The sequence below is a fragment of the Vicugna pacos genome, chromosome 16 (genome assembly GCF_048564905.1).
Source record: "Vicugna pacos chromosome 16, VicPac4, whole genome shotgun sequence".
Taxonomy (NCBI): Eukaryota; Metazoa; Chordata; class Mammalia; order Artiodactyla; family Camelidae; genus Vicugna; species Vicugna pacos.
In genome coordinates, this window is record NC_133002.1 from 54,018,441 (window position 1) to 54,037,786 (window position 19,346).

At 40.9% G+C, this 19,346-nt stretch overlaps 1 protein-coding gene across 11 annotated transcripts in view; it reads left to right on the plus strand.

Annotated features, from left to right (window-relative positions):
• Positions 1 to 19,346, plus strand: part of KCNJ16 (potassium inwardly rectifying channel subfamily J member 16) — a 464,720-nt gene that overhangs the window by 318,593 nt on the left and 126,781 nt on the right. For 9 of the 11 annotated variants that reach the window (XR_012059808.1, XM_072939496.1, XM_072939497.1 and 6 more), the window contains one exon: positions 10,528 to 10,599. The gene's annotated coding sequence lies outside the window, so the exon portion shown is untranslated. Of the gene's footprint in view, positions 1 to 2,512; positions 2,632 to 10,527; positions 10,600 to 19,346 lie in introns of all 11 variants that reach the window. The other 2 variants (XR_012059809.1, XM_072939491.1) reach the window with 1 other exon arrangement.

Here is a 19,346-nt window from a genome sequence, read left to right on the forward strand (position 1 = left end):
CATTGCAAGTTCAGGAATAAATGACAGCATGTAGATAATCAGAGAAACAAACACAGGACGGCACCTGGGAAATACTTTCACTGATACTGTGGAGAAGAGATGGCGGAGGGGGAAGATGCACTTCATTCTCAGGGGAGTTACACAAAAATATAGTCTGACGTTAATCTTAGACATAGTCACTTCTTAAACAGGGGTGAGAGAAATACGCATAAATGTCTCAAAGTATTACCTGTGGTCACTCCTACAGATGTACATTTCCAAAAAAATAGATATGTAGTTAAACTTAAGATCCAGTAATTTCCTGCTGTGGGAATTACGAAGATGGAAATGGATTTTACCCTTCTTAACGAATCACAGTAATAAATTAAGTAGCCTTTGAAAGCATCAAGACAGCAAGGCACCCATCAGATCAAAACTATCGTATTCCCGAAGTGCACTCCGCCTTAAAGGGCTCTCAGCACATTCCCGCTGGTGGAGATGGGCATCTTATGAGGCAGCCACTATTTGGGACCCACTGTGAAACATTCGAAAGGAAAGTCTCATCTTTCTGAGTCATGAGAGTCTTCCTCTGAAAATACTTTGTCATCAAGAAATTTAACTGAAATTTATTTTCAAGCCCAACCTGGAATCAGAACAAGACAAGGAAATGTCAAAAGCAAAAGGGAAACCACATGGATAAAAAAGTCAGAGCCACCACGTTCAGATGACTCCAGCTCTCGGTGAGGATTCAGGGAGGTCTTTTCCATCAGAACCAGTTTCCCCTTCTTAGCTTCCCTTTCACAGACTATGCCTCTGGGCATGTGAAAGTGTCCTTCCATGCAATGGGGCGTTAGCTTATTTGTGCATGGGGGTAAGGCAGCCTTTGATAAATATAAAACCCCGTCATTATCTCATTTTGGTGTATTCTGAGATTTTCCTAAACAGATGTCATGGAAAATTCATTGAGAAAGAACATGACTTGTTACAAAATAACCCACAGATTTTATCTTTCTCTTTTCCCTTAAAAGTTCAAAGCTGGGAGAAAACGACTTAATTGAGATAGTCCTTATAAGAAAGAGAACTGAGGGGTGATTCATGTGGCATTGACTGGGTAGTATTAAGTGAATTGTGTCGGATGGAAATTTAAATGCTCTAAATGCCCTGTGATCGTGTTTGGCACTTCAAAAGTGTTCCATTTTCTGCAAGTCTTCAGCCATGTGCATTCTGAATATGCTACTCCTCATATGCTGAGAAGATGCCACCATGAACAGAAAGGCAACTTTGGGTTTACTTTTCTAAATAATAGGCTCATTTTCCCATGAACTACTGAGTGGTCTTTCTAATGCCTCTGATAAGAAGAAGAATGCATTTGCCAATGGTAGACCGTGTTCAGGGCTATGCCAAAGGACAAAGATGATACTTGACCATTCAGGAATCAAATCTTTGACTTTGATCACCAGTTAAGTGCTATTTGAACTTGTCATTAAAATGAAGAAGTATTTCTAAAGGGCTGTATCCTGGAATATAGCTTACAGTATAAAACTAGAACCATTATTATGGAGTTATAAGCTGGTCATTTGAGACATGTCTTTGAGATATGCTTTCTCTCAGAATCCAAGTCTGGATGATCTTGCAAGGTATCTGGGAATCCGCAAAATCATTTTTCTTTATGATTATCTTAAAAATACCCTTACAATTCTCTGCCTGTTAGAATAGCTAAACACACACACACACACACACACACACACACACACACAAATGATAATATGAAGGGATGGTGAGGATATGGAGAATAAAAACATTCACATACTGCTGATGGAAATGCAAAATGATGCGGTCACTCTGGGAAATAATTTGACAATTTCTTATAAAGTTAAACACACATTAACCATATGACCCCACAATTTTATTCCTTTATATTTACTCAACAAAAATGAAAATTTGGGTTTACTTAGAAGCCTATACATGAATGGTTGCAGCATTTTATTCATAATCGCCAAAATCTGGATTCAATCCCAATGTATTTGATTTAGTGACTGGATACGCAGACTGTGGGTGTATCTACACAATTAAAAAGATTCACTGATTAACAAGGGTGAAAAATACATTTTGCTGTGTGAAAGAAGCCAGACCCAGAAGGCTACATACATACTTTATGATTCAATTTATATGACATTCTCAAAGAAGCAAACTTACAAGGAAGAACAGATCCATTTTCCAAGTGTACTGGAGTTAGAAGTTCTCTAACTTTGAGAAAGGAACTGCGGTAACGAGAAGCAGTCTTTCCGTTTGAGATAAGAGTGTGTCCAGGAATTGATAAAGACACCAAGGGGATTTATTAATTTCCTCTTGCCGCTGTAACCATTGCCACAAACTCAGTGGCTTAAAAGAGCACAAATTTATTGTCCTATAGTTCTGGATGTCAGAAGTCTGCAATGGATTCACCTGAGTTAAAATCGGGCTGTTGCCAGGACTGCATCTTTTCTTCCAGAGGCCATAGGGGATAATCTGTCTTCTTGCCTTTCACTTCTAGAGGCCACCGTGTTCCTAGACTCAGAGCCTCCGTCCATCTTCAAAGCCAGAAACTACTGTTCAAGTCTTTCTCATGTCCTGTCACTCTGATGCTGGCTCTTCTGCCCTCTTCTTCCACATGTAAGGACACTGTGATTATAATGAATTCACCTAGGATAATCAGTGGGTGAGCAGCCTTAGTTCCATCTGCAGTCTTAATCCCCCTTTGCCGTGGAATGTAACATATTTACCAGGGTACTAGAGATAAACTAACCTCTGTAGGCACATTGACTGGCTTCATGAGAGTCTTTTGTTTAACACTGTAGGAGATATCATAGGACACTTCTAGGCAGGACATCCTTCAGAGAAGTAAACAAGCCAGTGGATAGAGGAATACAGAGAGCCTAAAGCTAGTGACCTGTTCTCTCTCATCCTTGCCCAGGCAGTTCATCCTAAGTAACACCACCATCAAAACAGAACGATTAAAGGATAAATTAGGAGTTTGAGATTTGCAGATACTACTATATATAAAATGGATAAACAACAAGGTCCTACTGTATAGCACAAGGAGCTATATTCAGTATCTTCTAGTAACCTCTAATGAGAATGAACAAATAAAGGAAAAAAAAAAACAACAATAAAAAAACAAAGTCATTGGCCTCCAGCTCCATTTTGTCCTCATTTAAAGCCATGTTAATGGGTCTGTTCACATCTGGCCACAGCAGGCACACCTCAGAGATACTGTGGGTTCAGTTCCAGACCACCACAATAAAATGAATATTGCAATAAATTTTACAACTCATACAAATGTTTTGCTTTCCCAGTGCATATAAAAAGGACATTTATACTTTACTGTTGTCTATTAAGCATGCAGTAGTATTAGGTCTAAAAAAGCAATGTATATACCTTAATTAAAAAATATTTTATTGCTAAAACATGCTAACCGTCATCCGAGTCTTCAGTGAGTCATAATCTTTTTGTAATAGTAACATCAAACATTGCTGATCACAGATCACCGTAACAAATATAAGAGTAAAAAAGTTTGAATTCTTGCAAGAATTACCAAAATGTGATACAGAGACATGTAGTGAGCAAATGCTGCCAGAAACATTGCAGCAATAGACTCGCTTGACGCAAGGTTGCTACCAACCTTCAATTTGTAAAAAATATGTCTGTAATATGCAATAAAGTGAAGCACAAAGAGGAGGGTAGAGCTCAGTGGTAGAGCACGTGCTTAGTATGCACGAGGTCCTGGGTTCAATCCCCACTACCGCCATTAAAAATAAATAAACCAAATTACGTCCCCTCAAAAAAAAATTAAAAATAAAAAGAAGCTTTAAAAAAATAAAATGAAGCACAATAAAATGAAGAGTTACTGTAATTCTGTGTTGACACTGATAAATCGGTCTTTCTAACACCTTTCTTGCGAGAATTTTAAAGACCTCTAAGTCTAGGATAAAACATGGTTTTGTAGAGTTTATGTGTTTCATGCATGAATGGGATTTCCTCGTTTGGGGGAAGATTTGGCTTTTTTTTAATGTTTATTTCAAAATAGCGATTTAGAGCAACACAAATGAGAACCACGAGCATCTCACCATTTTACTTTGCTGCAAAGAATTCACAGAAAGATGAAAGTTTCATAATAAAATCCAAATTCCTTAAATTTAGTGTGGATTTCTTAGCCAATTACTAGTTTCTCTCATCCTAAGGGAGACCACTTGAGAGCCTTAAAAAAAACTATGTTGGAGTCTTTTAAATTCGTGACTTAAAAAATTTTAGCAAAGAGTGAGTTCATGCTTTAAAGAAGATGAAAAATGTTTATAAATGACTCAAGTCTTTTTAGACATCAAGCAGTTTGGGTTTTCCTCATCTCTGACCTCATAAATATTTTCATGTGCTAAGTGTACATGGATCTGAAACATACAGATTAAAATAAATACTCACTATTCAACAAAAAAGGAAAGGGCTTGGTAAAATGAGATGATTTTGAATAGATGAGACTGGTAAGGACCACCAAGGACCACCAGCTTTGAAGCATGTGTTCTAAAGTCTGACAGATTCATGTTTGAAGGCTGGTTTTATCAGGGCAGATGCTATAACTTAACCACCTGAAATATGTTTTTTTCGCTTCTTCTATGAAAATAAAACCCCCACACATATTCCAGTCTTTAGCTAGTCTCATCCACATCTAAAAAGACTATCTTTCCAAGATTTCCTTGCAGTTAACGTGTCCCAATTGAGGAGGTTCCAACCGGTGGTGTATATGAGTGAAAGTAGTGATTTAACTTCCTGGAAGGTAGGGCCATGTACTTTCCCTCTTTTTTTTTTTTTTTTAACCCTTTCCTCTGGCGCTGGAACAATCATCTTGGACCAAGGTGTAGGGAATGGTAATATAGCAGGATTGAAGGATCTTGAGTCCATGATGATTGTTTAAGCCACTATTAACATTTTCTGTTAGTCTTGGCCAAACCTAATCAAATTCAGTCAACTACTTTTGAAACTAGTATCTTAAAAGGTTGCTGTGAGGGTTAAATGAGATCATGTATTTAAATCATTTAGCACAATGGCTTGTCTACAGAAGGTAAAATAAATGTTAATTCCTGTCTCCTTTCCATGATAACTAAAATTCCAAAGACTTTCAGCCATGAAAACATCTCAGTAAACTGACTGTACTACGATTTTTAAAAAAAATTTAAATAAAAGTAAATTAATTTTAAAAACTATTTCAGCAGAAATTGGAGAGGTGAAAATATTCAGTAAAACACTGCAAGATAAAATCAACATTACTTAATGACTCTTTGGATGTGGTGAGAAAGGGAAAATATAAGCCTAGAGATCTCTTAAATGTTAGATTATCTTGGTAATTATAGTGCCACTAACTTAAGCAGAAAAGAGGCAGACATGGACGAGGAGGACATTCAGACCAGCTAGGGTACGGTGAATCTTATTTGTCCATGGGACGTCTAGGTGAAGATATTTAACTGGCAGTTGGCTAAATGAATCCAGTGTTCAGAGCTAGTAATTCCTGAATTACATGGGTGGTTGTCACCATATGGGGAAAGAGTGAGATCTAATAAGAACTGTGAGCTTTCAGAAAAAAGTACCTGAAACAAGGCAAAAGAGCTGAAGATAGAAGCCCAGGGAATACTTTAGGAGAGAAATCAGCAAGACATGCCAAAAGTTGGTTGAGAAATTGAAGATGTTAAAAAAAAAATTTGAAGTTAAATTATTAAATAGAATGCCTCAAATATTCAGAACAGTACAAAAAGTTATAGCAAACACCTCTGCACTTGCCACTGAGATTTGACAACTGTTCTAAAGGTTTTAGTTTTAGTTCTAAACATTTAGGTCTATGATCTATTTTGAGGTTTGTTTGGTTTTTTTTTTTTGCATGATGTGAGAGAAGTCTTGGGGTTCTTTCTCCTCTCTCTTTCTTCCTTCCTTTCTTTATTCATTTTTAATTTTTAATTTTTACGTAGATACCTAGTTCCAGCACAATTTGTGGGGAAAACCACCTTTTCCTCCAACGAACTATCTTGACTCTTCTGTAGAAAATCAGGTGACAGTATGCATGGATCTATTTTTGGACTCTCTGTTCTGTTCTGTTGATCTGTACATCTGTCCTTACTACAAATACCACATTGTCTGAATTATTGTGGCTTTATAGTAAGACCTAAAATCCGGTAATTTAAATATTTGAACTCCTTAAGGCTTTTTCCTATTCTAATTTCTTCTCATGTCCATATACATTTTAGAATCAGTTTTTCAGTTTCCCAGAAAAAATCTACTTGGATTTATATTGTAATAACATTGAAATCTATGAATCAGTTGGGTGGAAAATTTACCTTTTGACAATATTGAATCTTCCCATACATGAAAATGAAATCGTTTTCCATTCAGAATTGATAAGTAAATGACTTGAGTCTGGGAATTTCTTTATGGGAATATTTTGGTTAGGAACTCCAGTTTTTAATCGCTGTATAGTTAACTAGAGGTTTATTAACTTTATTACATTTTTCAAAGAACCAACCTTTGACTTTGTCCATTTTCTTTTTTTTTAATGATTTTCATACTTACGTTTATTATTTCCTTTCTTCTCCCTATCTTGTGTTATATTTGTCCCTGTTTTCCTAGATTCTTAAGCTAGGAAAATTTTATGTTTATTGTTTTATTTATATGTTTTATTTTAATGTTTAGACATTGATTTTAACTACTATGTATGTAAACGTTGATTTTAAATATTTAAAGGTGTACGTTTCTCCCTAAGCACTGCTTTAGTTGCATCTCTGTCTTTGATATATTATGTTTTCCTTACCATTCAGTTCAAGATATTTTCTAACTTCCCTTCTCATGTTTTACTTGATCTATTTGACTATTTAGAAGGATATTGATTAACTACAAAATATTTTAATTTTTCTAGATATCTACATATTTTATTGTTAGCATTAATGCTTTCATTTGGTTTAATTGTAGTCAAAAAACAAGCAATTTATGATTTCAAACCTTTGAAAGTTATTAAAGCCTGTTTGATTATGCTACATAGGATGTTTGGTCTCTGTGGTCCAGTATATAGTTTATTCTGGTAAACATCTCATGTGGGCTTAAAACGTTGTTGGATGCAAAGGAAGCTGACAGAGGATAACAGTGGAATATCATGAACAGCTTTATGCCAATCAATTTGATAACTTAGATGAAATGGACAAGTTCCTTGAAAGACACAAACCACCAAAACTAGCATAAGACATAATGAAAAAATCTATATAGATGCAAACAATGCCTTATATATTCTTGATATAGTTTTTTCTTTTCAGATAAATTAATTGTAAATGCTTTCTGCTGGCCTGTGATTTGCCTTTTCATTTTCTTACTGGTATTGTCTAAAGAGATGTTTTAGTTTCGATGTTGTCCAATTTATCAGTTACTTTTTCTTTCCTGGTTAATGCATCCTGTCTTGTGCACTCTATACCAGAGATGGTGTTCTCCTATGTGTCCTTCTAGAGCTGTTTTAGATTTAAACTTTACATTATTTTATACATTTATACTTTATTTTATCTTGAGTTAACCTTTGCACACAGAGTGATGTGTTCCAGCTACTTTGCACCTTGCACAACGGGGAATGCCCTTGGTGGGAGATGCTATATAAATGGAGGTCTCACCCAGTGTGCATCCCTTCCTTCAAGGCTCCAATGTCCCTGACTTTCTGCTCTTTTCATCACCCTGCAACACCTTTAAGTTGTTTTTATATTTTGCTCAATTTGTGATTGTTATCTGCAGGAATATTAGTCTGTTCCACTACTGGGCTCAGAACTCCCTGAATCTCCTTTTATAAGCGCTTATCAGACTGTGCTTTCAAAATGTGAAAACTCATCCTTTCAGCCATTCTGGAAAAACTTCAGCGAATTTCTCTTTAATTTTTTTGTATTCTATTTTCTATTTTCTCCTTTTGTAATTTCTATTAGAACATTTTTATCCTTCCTTATTTTGTCCTTTTTATTCCTCTGGATGTTTTATATTCTGAATTTCCCTTTCTCTCTGTGCTGAATTCTGGATAATTTCCTCAGATCTGTCTTCCAGATGATTGATTCTCATTTAAACAGCCACTTAATTTTGTCCAGTGATCTTTTTCTTTCTTTGATTACATTTTAAATTCTAGTCTTCCCCACTCCCTCTCTAAATCAGCCCATCTTTTATTTCATGTTTTCATTCTTCATTTTATATCCTTAATTATTTGACACATGCCAGTATGATACCTTTTTACGTTACTCTGTTACTTCAAGTCTTGGATACTTGTCCTCCTGTTTGCTGACCCTACCTCCTGAATTGTTTTGGGTGTGTGTGTGTGTGTGTGTGTGGGTGTGGGTGTGTACAGTGTACCATTCGTGGTCTCAAGAAGATATGGCGACCATCTTCAGCAGAGGTTGGTCTTTTTATCAGTGAAAATATCTGCTTTCAGTTTGCTCTGCAACTTGTTTCCAGAGTTTCAAGGGCTAGTGACTTGCTTTCACATTGATTTCTCACTGTGAGGAATACAAACACCATGTGGGTAACAAACTTTGCTCCACACCAATATGTGGTGTTGGTCTGAGACACTTAACTTCCAACAGGACACTGTACTGTCCCCTCCTATTAAGGGGAGCTCGGACAGAGATACACATTCTCATTGCCACACACACCAGCTGGTGAATGGACGTCTCTAGCCCATCCTGTAGAGGAAGCTTAAATCTAGATCACACCTAGACAGATGGAAGGCTCTCAATTCTAAATCTCCGCCTGACGCACGCTCAGTGCAGCCTCTCCTATTCCTCTGTCTGAATTAAATACCGGACCCTGGTCTCCGTGGTCTAGCTGTTCTGTTCTCCTCTGGAGACCCTAAGACATCCATTTATAAGCTTCTCTCTCTAGTGTGCGTTGCCTCTTCATTTCTGGAAGCTGGGAATTTCCCTTTCTTTCATTTGGAGTCAGCTACATGATGAAACCGATATTTCTGTTGTAGTGAGGAGAGAGCCCCTCGCTGCATTAGCACTTAACATTGCCATTAGATTTTTATTATTCTTAAAGGCACGTAGAGGGTGCATTTTATTCATATGTTTATCCTTTGTAGTACATAGCACGGTGCTATAAAACTCCATTAGTGCTAATAAAAAATAGGCAGGATGAATTTTTAAATGAATGAAAGGAGGGAGCTTTAAATAGTAAAAGTTAAAAGAGCGAAGTCTTTACTATTTTAAAAGACGAGTTCTCTCTCCCTATCTCGAGTGGTTGTAAGAGTTAGGTGGGGGAGAGGAGCTGGCAGAAGCTACCACCTCCCTTACTAAGGCATCAGCAGTCGCGATGAACTGCTTCATTTCCAAAAGAAAGAAGTCCCAGGCTGGTTGCTGTCCACAGAAATTCTGCCAACATCCTGGTGGTTGCTGGTTTGCAATTTTATGGGTTTCCAGAGGATCAAACACTGTAGTATTATGTTTGGCTACTAACTCGGGTCAGCAGTTCAAAAGGAGAAAAGAAGGGGGATAAAGTAGGTAGGAGGGAAAACAGATCACGCATAAGCTGGTGCATTTAAGCAATTAATTGAATTTACTGAGCACCAAGCAGCCTTTACAGAGTCTCAGTTAATTTCATTTCAACAGAAGATGACTGTATATGTTCAAAGCTCTGTTTCATAAGAATTGAAGACCTAGCAATGACATACCAGTTTTAATTTTGACTAAGAAATAAATTGGTAGATTGTTTGCTCCATGTGTATCCTTTGACAAAGATTTTAAATGGAAGATTTATTTTTATCAACAAAGACGAATAGATTATTAAACATACTCTGCATCCCCAAATCCCTCTCCCTTCAAAATATATTTATTTACCAGAATAGTTTGTAGGAATATTGATACTAAACATTACAATATAATTTTTAGCGTTTAAAAATAACATTCAATAATTACGGAGTGATCGAAGTACATACATTATTTTAAGATCTGAAACAAAGTGCAGGTTTTCTCAGAAAATGAAGTTCAACTTATTAACATAAGAAATTCTGGACTTGGCCATGTTATTATTGAAATCTGTATCCCTGATACCTTCTTTAGTCTTAGAAAAGAACTGGCATGTGTGTAAGAGTGGTGACAGGTGTCGCGTCCTCTTACAGCACCAAGAAAAAGTCGTGTTTGACTACTTTGCCATAGTTTGATTGCCTTGGATCCAGGAGGGGTTAAGAGAGGGATGGATAAACCATTTTGTTTACCATGTTATTTACCATTAGACAGGTTAATCATTCTTGTATCTGCTGCTTCTCTTTGCTGCTCCATTCTCACAATAACTGAGTGGTGATAACTCTGTAATTAGCTGGCTACCTGCTCGGTCCAGAAGAACCAGGAGAGGATTGTGCACTGACATTAGAAAAGCATCGGACACGTTACAACCGTTAGTTATTATGACCTAAGATAAAAATGCATATATATATCCATGTATTTTATTTATTTTTCAATGTATCCATTAAATTCAATATTCCATTATTCTCTCATCAGACACTTATTTTTGTGTTTCTAGGCACTGGGAATGCAACCGTGGAGAAGTGAAACAAGAGCTTTGCTTCCAAGGAGGACGCATCCTGGCTTGGAGGTACCATAAGCAAGAAAGCAAATAATGCAAGGGCCATGGGTAACACAGAGGGAGGAAGTAGAGGGTGACGGCTTGCAGTGGAAGAGCTGTGTAGAACAGGGTGGTTAGAGCCGGCCTTTCGCAGAGGATGGCATTTATGCAGGTACCTGGAGGGCAGAAAGGAGCCTCCTGTGTGAAGACTGAGGGAAGGCATTATCGAGAGCAAGTAAACAGGCCAGGCCCCCGTCTAACTGGGGTCTGGGACAGCAGTACAAATGGCAGGCCATACGCCTCCAACTAAACACTTACGAGTTATAAATCAAGCTAACAAGCCATTAATAACAGTATTTTCTATAATCCCACCTTGAGGGATCAGCCTCCCGATAACCTGGAAGGCTTGCTTTAAATTTAAAATGTCTTGGACTTTCTGGCGCTCTTTGCTGGCACTTGGCAGCGTGGGGGGAGCCAGCCCCGTCCCTCAGCCTGTTTCCCCTTCTCTTCACACCTCTGGCTGCCTCCACGGTGGGGAGGGAGACCCCCGGTGTGGGCACCCGAGCCCTGCCCACACCCCTTAACAGCCACTTGGGCCAAGAGAGTCCATGTCAGTGTTTTCAGCCAATCCCTCTGACTTGGCTAGAAGCCTTCCCTCCTACTAAAAGGTCTGAACTTAAAGCTCTCGAGCCGTGACTGCGGTTGAGATGTCTCGGGAAAATCTGAAAGGACAGCTGGCCCGGCACGGAGCAAGCAGGGAGGGGAGTGATTGCAGGTGAAGCAGAGGGAGAAGCGGAAGCCAGAACGTACAGGGGCTTCTCAGTCATGAGGGTGGGGGGCGCGGACGCTCGTCCGGGGGAGGGGAAGGTCACTCACTTGAGCGTAACCTGCTCTGCATCACTTTTCCTGTTACGAAAATGACATTCAAAAATGCTGTTCTGGCTTGTGGATTTCAAGGAATCTTTCCCAACCCAGTGTCTGGTCTCACCCGTCCCCTCTCCACCCTCCTTAAAAGAAAGACCCCCTACTCCAACCACACCTGCCTGGGGGAAGTAGGACCCGTTCGGGTTTATGGGTAAGAAAAAGGAAGGTCAGTTTTCTGCAGGGCAGCAGAATCGGAAAGGGCTAGGGGCGTGGATACTGATGTGGGTCCTGAGAAGGCGACGTGCTGAGTGTGTGACGGGTAGAGATGAGGTAACATCTCTACCTTTAGTTTTATCTAATACATCATCTAATAAGTGGTGATAATAATATTTACCACACAGCGTTATTGAGGGAATTTAAATGAGCTGATGCATGCAATGCATTTAACAGACTGCCTGGCACGTAACTTATTGTCAATAAACCTTTGTTTTAATTACTAGTATTACTACTAGCACTGCTGCTACTGGTACTACTACTACTAGTATAACTAGTTCTACTATTACTATCTGGGGGGCTACATTAAGCAATTGAGATAATTTAAATTTAGCTTTTCTGATTCAAAGTCTAGTGCCCTGGAAACATTAAACTATGGGTATTTTGAAAAGCAAAAAAAGTAACAACAAAATCCAACAGCGCTATTATTTGCAGACAGCCAGCATCATCCACCATCATAATATTAAAGGAGGTAAAGTCAGGGCACTGGCATCTTGTGATTTTGTACCAGCGAAGCTGTGTCCTTGCCCGTGCAGTCACGCTCCCTGTGAAGCTGGCTTGGAATCAGCAGCCGGAGGAAGCTCTTGAGTGTTCACATAGATGGAGTGTGACAGTCTTGAAAATATAAAACAACGAGGGACAAAACCTAATTATAATTTGGCTTTTGGCTTTAGGGCTCTTTTTCTACCTCCCATCCTTTTCTTCCTCTCTCCCTCCTTCTCCCTGTCGCTCTGTCTGTCTGTCTCTCTCACATTCACGCAGAAGCACAGCCACGTACACACAGACATACAGAGACACACACGTCCACACGTTAGACATGCGTGCATGGTTTTCCCTATATTGACCTCTCTTTTCAACTCACTCTCTCATTCCAACTGTTGTGCGATAGATTATCAGCTCATAATCAACCATTAACTATGCATGCATGTTCTACACTTGCAATTCCACCATGAGCTCAAATACCTTGCTGTATTAGACGTCATGTTGTATTCAGAACAGGGGCAGTAGCTTAGAATATGATAACAAGGTTGTTTTTCAGAATAAACTGTTTTGTCCTCAGGCTTTGTACCTGGACTTTGTACTGCTTCTGGGAAAATTTCTAGGGCCTGTGTGTGGATAAGGACTCTGAGCTCAGGCAGACTGGAGTCAAATCCTGGCTCTCCGCAAGGGATTTTTACAAGTTTCAATGTCTCTGGATCAAAGTTTCCTTTTCTGTAAGGAAGATGGTCAGAAATAACTACTTTTCTTATCATTAATATGTATTACCATAATTATTCCTTGAAATCAGGGCTGAGAGACTCTGTGAAACCCACAATAATCCATCTCTACCACTCGGGAGGAAAGTCTTTGCCAAAAAAAAAAAAAAGAGGCTGAAGCAAGGGCTGTGTGGGGGTCGTTTATGCGGGGACCTCAGCTGGGAGGTGCGCCGGACTGGAGAACATGAAGCCAGGCTGATGGGGGAAGCCAGCTAACAGCAGCGTCGTGAAGTTGGTCTCCACTGAGCTTAGTAGGTCCGTAACTTGTGCCCACGGGGCCCCTCTAAAGAGCTGGGTTCAGTGCAATGCACAGTTGCCCATCTGAGAGGAGGAGAGGAGGCTTTTTCACCAGCGCCCATCCTCCCGTGTTCAAGGGTTGATCCAAGGGGCAGCAGTTCCTCGGAGCGCCCAGGGTGCACATGCGTGAGTTCCCCGAAGGTTCTGGTAATCATCCCACTGCGTGTGTCAGGAGGCCCCGGGGCAGAAGGTGCAGCTGAAGCAAAGGCGCCCTCAGATTTCCCTGCTGGCAGCTGGCCGCCCCGCCTCAGCAGTGGTGTTAGCAAGCAGTGGGCCGAAAGGATGTGCAGCGGAGCCCAAGGAGAATCTTCTGCAAGTGTTTCACTAAAGACGGGTCAGTAGGAATAAGGCCTTAGTAGTTACCCTCTCGTGGAGTCTGAAGGAATTATAAACGAGCTTGTACATTCAGATAACGGTTAGTTTCTTTGGGAGACAGGAAGTGGAGGCAAACGCATGACTGTCCCTTCTTCTCTATAACACAGAGTTTTTCCACCTTAGATTCACATTTGGGGCCAAATACGAGTTTTTGGTTGGGGGGGCGAGGTGAGCCGCCCTGTGCGCTGGAGGATGTGTAGTGGTGCCTCCAGCCTCTGTCCGCTGGATCCCAGTAGCCGCTCCCTAGCTGCCGTGACAACAGAAATGTCTCCGGCGGATGGGCTCCCACCCCTCTTTGAGAATCACTGATCTCATAGAACTGAGATGTCTCTCCTGTCTCCCCTTTCTCTCTACCCCGCAAGCCCCCACCCCTGGCCCCCCAGAACCATCCTCCTAGCCCAGGCCCCCGAGCAGCTCATGCCTGTGACTTACACCCCCATCCTAGTGATCTGTACCAACCAAAACTTTTGCTCTTTAGTTCTGTTTACTAGAAGTGCTATTAAAAGCAACGTGATAGGGCCAACGCAACTGGATGTAATTAAGAGCAGTTAAATAAAAGAATCTTCTGAGGAGAGTATAAAGGGAGTACTCAGATAGTTTGCTTCAATGAGGTATGTTTAAAAATATTTTTTATGTGTTTTTCTCCATGTTCAAATGCTTCTCATTTAAAAAAAAAAAAAAGAACAGTTTAAGGAGTACTTCAGAGTGTTTCCTTCGGTAAGCATAAACCGGACCAACAAATTAATGAAGATAAGCCTGTCCAGGAACAATTTTTTCCCCCTTCTCAAATGTTACATATTTATAAAAATAAGCTTTTAATTTTAGAATAATTTTAGATTTACAGAAGAATTACAAAGGTAGCACAGATGTTTCCCATACACCACGCATCCAGGCACCCTGCCTGTTAGTAACATCTTCCACCGGGGCGGTACATTTGTCAGAGTGAATGAAACAGTATTGACACTTCATCATTAACTGAAGTCTATATTTTATTCAGACATCCTTAGGTTTTCCCTGGTGTCCTTTTTTGTGTCAGGAGACCACACTACATTTAGTCATCATGCAACTGCAGCCTCAGGCAGCTCTTGACTGTGACTGGAGCCTCCTTTTTCATCCTGGGCTCCTCAGTCAACAGAGCATGGAGGATGACATGGTGGAGAATCGAGGGCCCCAGCTTTGCCATCTGTGTCCACTCGGGGGAGCGCTGGGTTACTGGAATTTACTCCGACCAGGAACACTGAAACAACAAAGAACATCAACTCGTAGCGAGGCACGAGGTTCCTAAACACAAAGGCTTCCGATGACTTTAGATCCTGGGCCCCACCTCCCTTTCCAGCCTCATTTCTTTCTGCACCCCTTTCCATGTCCTGAGGTCCGGATGTCCACACGAACCTACCTTCTCTGAACATAGCCTGAGATGTTTGGACTCAGCGCTGGACTCCTGCTGGCCAGTCTGCTTGGAGTGTCTCTCCCCCAGCATCTCATCCCATGGACCCTCCAACTGTCATTCAGTGTCACCTCTTCTTCTGAGTCTTTCTCAACAGTGACAGTCAGCGTCCCTGTTTGCTGAGCTCCACAATCCTCAGCTTGGACTTTTTCCAGTTACCTGTTCATTCTAGATGTGTGCAAATAGCAACAGTAATAAGAACCGTTTGCTGCATTTTTCCCAAGTGCCCCGTGCAAGTGCTTCCCATGCATTAGCCTGTTTAATCCTCCGGGCAACCCTAGGCAGGGAGTCGGTACTAGTTACCCCACTTGACGGAGGAAGGCGAGGAGTCCCCGCACAGTCTCATCGTCCCGTAACTCAGAAGTGGGAGAGCCGCACCCAGAAACTGCATCTGCCTGCCTCCTAATAAGGTCTGATGCTGGCGCCTTGTTTTTCTAGTTTCTAACCTGTTTCCAGCACCTCTTTCCTTGCCAGAGCTCACCACTCTCCATCGTGGCTTGTGAGCTGCTTAGAATGAAGGATCCCTTATATTCATGTCTGTATTCACAAGGCACCTAATTCAGTGCCTCGTGCATTGAAGGCATTCACTAAAGGCTTATTGAATGTGATGTCTCCAATTAAAAAAGAAGAAAAAAGATTATTCTGTCCTCTCAGCTTGAACCCAGCAGCTCTGAAAGTGAGTTGGAAGAAAGCTCCTGGGAGGAGAAGAGCTAAAAATACCTTCTCATTAACGTGATGATCAGAAATACCAGTGAGCGCTGGGAAGGAAATTCCTCAGGTTCCCTGGCTGGACGGGGCCCTGGGGCTGAGGTCTGACTGCAGGAGACAGCACCCTGTCCAGGGAGCTCCCTTTGCCCACGCTGGAGAATGACAAGGTGTGGAGGAATGCTCTTCGCTCTGGGATTCAGGAGACCAGGGGGCCAGCCCGAAGCCTGCCAGGCGCTCACTCTGTGACCTCCGGAAGTGTCCTTCATCTCTCTCCGGACTCCACCTTGCTCACCTGCGAGATGCTGGCGAAAGATCGTGGGCAAACTCTGAGGGTTTCCTCCAGCTCTCACATTCTGTGATTTTAGGTGCAGCTATGTGAGTCCTGGAAGCCAGGCTCATCCACACATCCTCCTTGGAAAAAAACGAAAGGAAAAAGGAAAAGAAAACACTTCCATAAAAGTATTTATAGCACAGCCAGTGACTATGAATCATGGCATAATTAATTCTCTTGTATAACGTTGCCGCATCCCTGCCTGGTGCCGTCTCTCCCAAGCCCTCCTCAACGGCCAACGGCGGCTTCACTGACAGATGCGGCCCTTTCCTTGTCTCTTTGCACTGAGTAAGTTCAGAGCATCCAGACGGATCTCTGCATTTCTGCCAGTTCCAAATTCCTGTAACTGCCTGATTCTAATCTTCTGTGACTGACTGACAGACCCGGTCCCCCAAGGATGGGAGACAAATGTGATCTGTCTTGACTTTAACAAAGCTTTGAATTAACATCCCCACATCAAGTTTTAGTATTAAGTGCTTTACAATTTAATTATGATTCACCTAGAAAAATGAGCCAGAGGCTGGTCTGAAATTGCTGTGCGCTGGTCCCGCAGTTACGGTCCACAGCAGACACCGTCTCCCGCGAATGTGTTGGACCCTCCACTTCTTACAACTGATTCTTCCCGGGGCGGCTTTCCGATAACTTGTCTTCTTAAAAACACCCCCCGGAAGAATGTTTTCTCACAAAGCATTTTTCTCTAGTCTCAGATCCCGTTCCAGGATTCTTAAAATGATGTTTAGGGAGCTACTTGCAAGGAGTCACGCTTGATAACATCTTGATGATAGTTTGCAAATCTTGGCTATTGACTACCCATCTACTTCCACTGTTGAGCTGAGGAACCGTTTTGCATTTCAGTGCCCCCCTCCCATCCTGAATTAGGGAATTGAGGGATTCATTCGGAAGCTAACAGCAGCTGATCTTATGTTGACAAATTCTACAAAATGGCCAAAGTGAGAAAAAACAGCAGGGCTGTGCAGCAGAAATGCGTGAGCTTTCACCCTTCCTGTTTATTTCCATCTCACGTCGCGTTTGAATTTTGACAGAAGCTGCCTGAATGAAAGGTAATTCAACCACAGTTCACATTTCCTCTTCGACCTTGAGCAAGGCCATTTACCTACCTGGTTTTGGTTTCCTCGCATGTGGAAAAAAGAAGGAACTTGGGCTGGATGACTTCTAAGGCTTTAAAAAAAAAATAGTAATTGTTCAATGTAAAGATTCAGGGGGCAATTTGGATTAATCCATCTTTATCTGTTCAAGCTGGTGTGTGTCCTAAAACAACAGACTTGTAGGGGTTACTGTAAAGTTTCTTTTTCTTTTTTTAATTTAAAATCTTATTTTTCAATGATACGCTTTTGATGTATCCCGTCAGAGCAATGCTATATAAAATGTATGGCCACAGGGCGGTGAATTTATCAGCTAGAAACTGCACCCTTCTTTTATCACCTGAGGCCGTAATAGAACATCACACGCTGCACTAACAGTCTAAACATTTTGGAAACACTCAGAAAGTAATCAGTCTGCCATAAATGTTCCTGAGAAAGATAGCAGCGAGCCAGACAAGAAGTGCAATTCTTGGCAGAAATAACTACTTTTCTAAAAGCAAGGTCCTTAGCATCCACTTGACCCCACATTGAACAGATTGGAAAAAAAAAAAAAAACACTCAGGGATTTCCAGCTTCATCTGCCTGTTTCACTGCCTTCAACCAATTCTGAGTCCTTAGTGTGCCCTTTTCAGAGTTGTGTCTTTCAATCATTATTTGCTATTTGTAAGCAGATAGAGGTGTAGCTACAGAAAATGATACAGGCCTTTCTTGTTTTCATGATATTCCATTTCATGAGAAAAACCATCTTTTTCACTTTACATCATACAAGTATAAAGAAATTTTGAGACTCTGTATAAGACAGCAGTTTAAGACTTGGAATCTTCTGAGTTGACTGCAACATTAGTTGTTTTGTACCCTGGAGCATACAGCCTCATCTGTAGCCAATCTGATTTCGTAACGCTGCACAAAGTCTTCCGCTTTAGAACGTTGGAGAAAGGAATGGGGGATGCCCAAATGTTGCACGTAGCATTCCAGTGGAGATGCTGGGGATGTAAACAGCTTTACTGTCCTGGGCAGCAGCACAAACCTCCAGGGCCCTCTGTCACAACATGTGACGGAAGGGGGCTGGCAGGTCTCCACGTAGTCCAGGCAGCTTTATTTTCTAAGCTGACTATCTGACTCTTCCAGGCAGCTGGACATCCATGGACAGTCATGCTGATTTCTCAGTGCAACTGCTCCCTCCTAACACCCCCAACGCAGGGAGGTAAGAAGTCTATCAGGGAGAAGCTGTGTGTTCAACATGGCGATTTTTGGTTTCTACTTACTACGAAAATGAACCTCAAGTAGGACTTGTTCTGCAATAAGATAAACATTAATTTCAAGATGGGGTTTGCCTCAGATGCTAGGTAATTCCAAATTTCAGTCTTGGGCAGTTGCCTTGATCTAGAGGAGATATTATTATTATTATTATTATTGTTATTATTATTATTATTATTATTAATTATTTTATCTATGGTGTGTGGTTGGTTCCAGTTGTCTTTTCTATAATGTATACAATGTATACTTTGTCTGCCTGGAGCGGAAGAAGATAAAAACAGTAACAGAGCGGGTATAGGGATGTATTTCCTTGTCTCAAAACCAAACCAAAACAAAAACTACTAAATTCCAAAACTAAACGTGTCGAACAAAACAACCTCTTCCTTTGTGGGACAGGTGCATGTGACTGAAAGTAGAATGAGAATTGTTCTCACACCGTGGGCTACCACCGATAGAAAAAAATTGCGTTTGCTCCATTCATAGCCTGTCATTCTTTAAAATAATGTTTTTATGCCAATAGGTCTGCTTGTAATTCTGTTCATGTCTCGTTGCGTTAAATGGTTCTTCTTTCAATGGATTCCCCTTTTAGTCAGGGATTCGTGATGTGGCATTTTCCATCGGGAAACAGTGGCAAGTACTGCTGAAACCTGTAGAGGAGAAATGAGATCACATGACTTGCTTACAAATGCTTAGGGCACTAGGAACTGCCCATTTTTAAATCAGCAGATGACTGTCCAGCCTAGTAATGAAATCCCGGTAGGAAGAGAATGGTTAAAGTTTTCTCTAATCCATTCCCTCATGTGCGCAAGATTCTCTGCACCTGAACTCTCTTAGGGCGATTAAAATCTTCCCTACATTAAAACTTA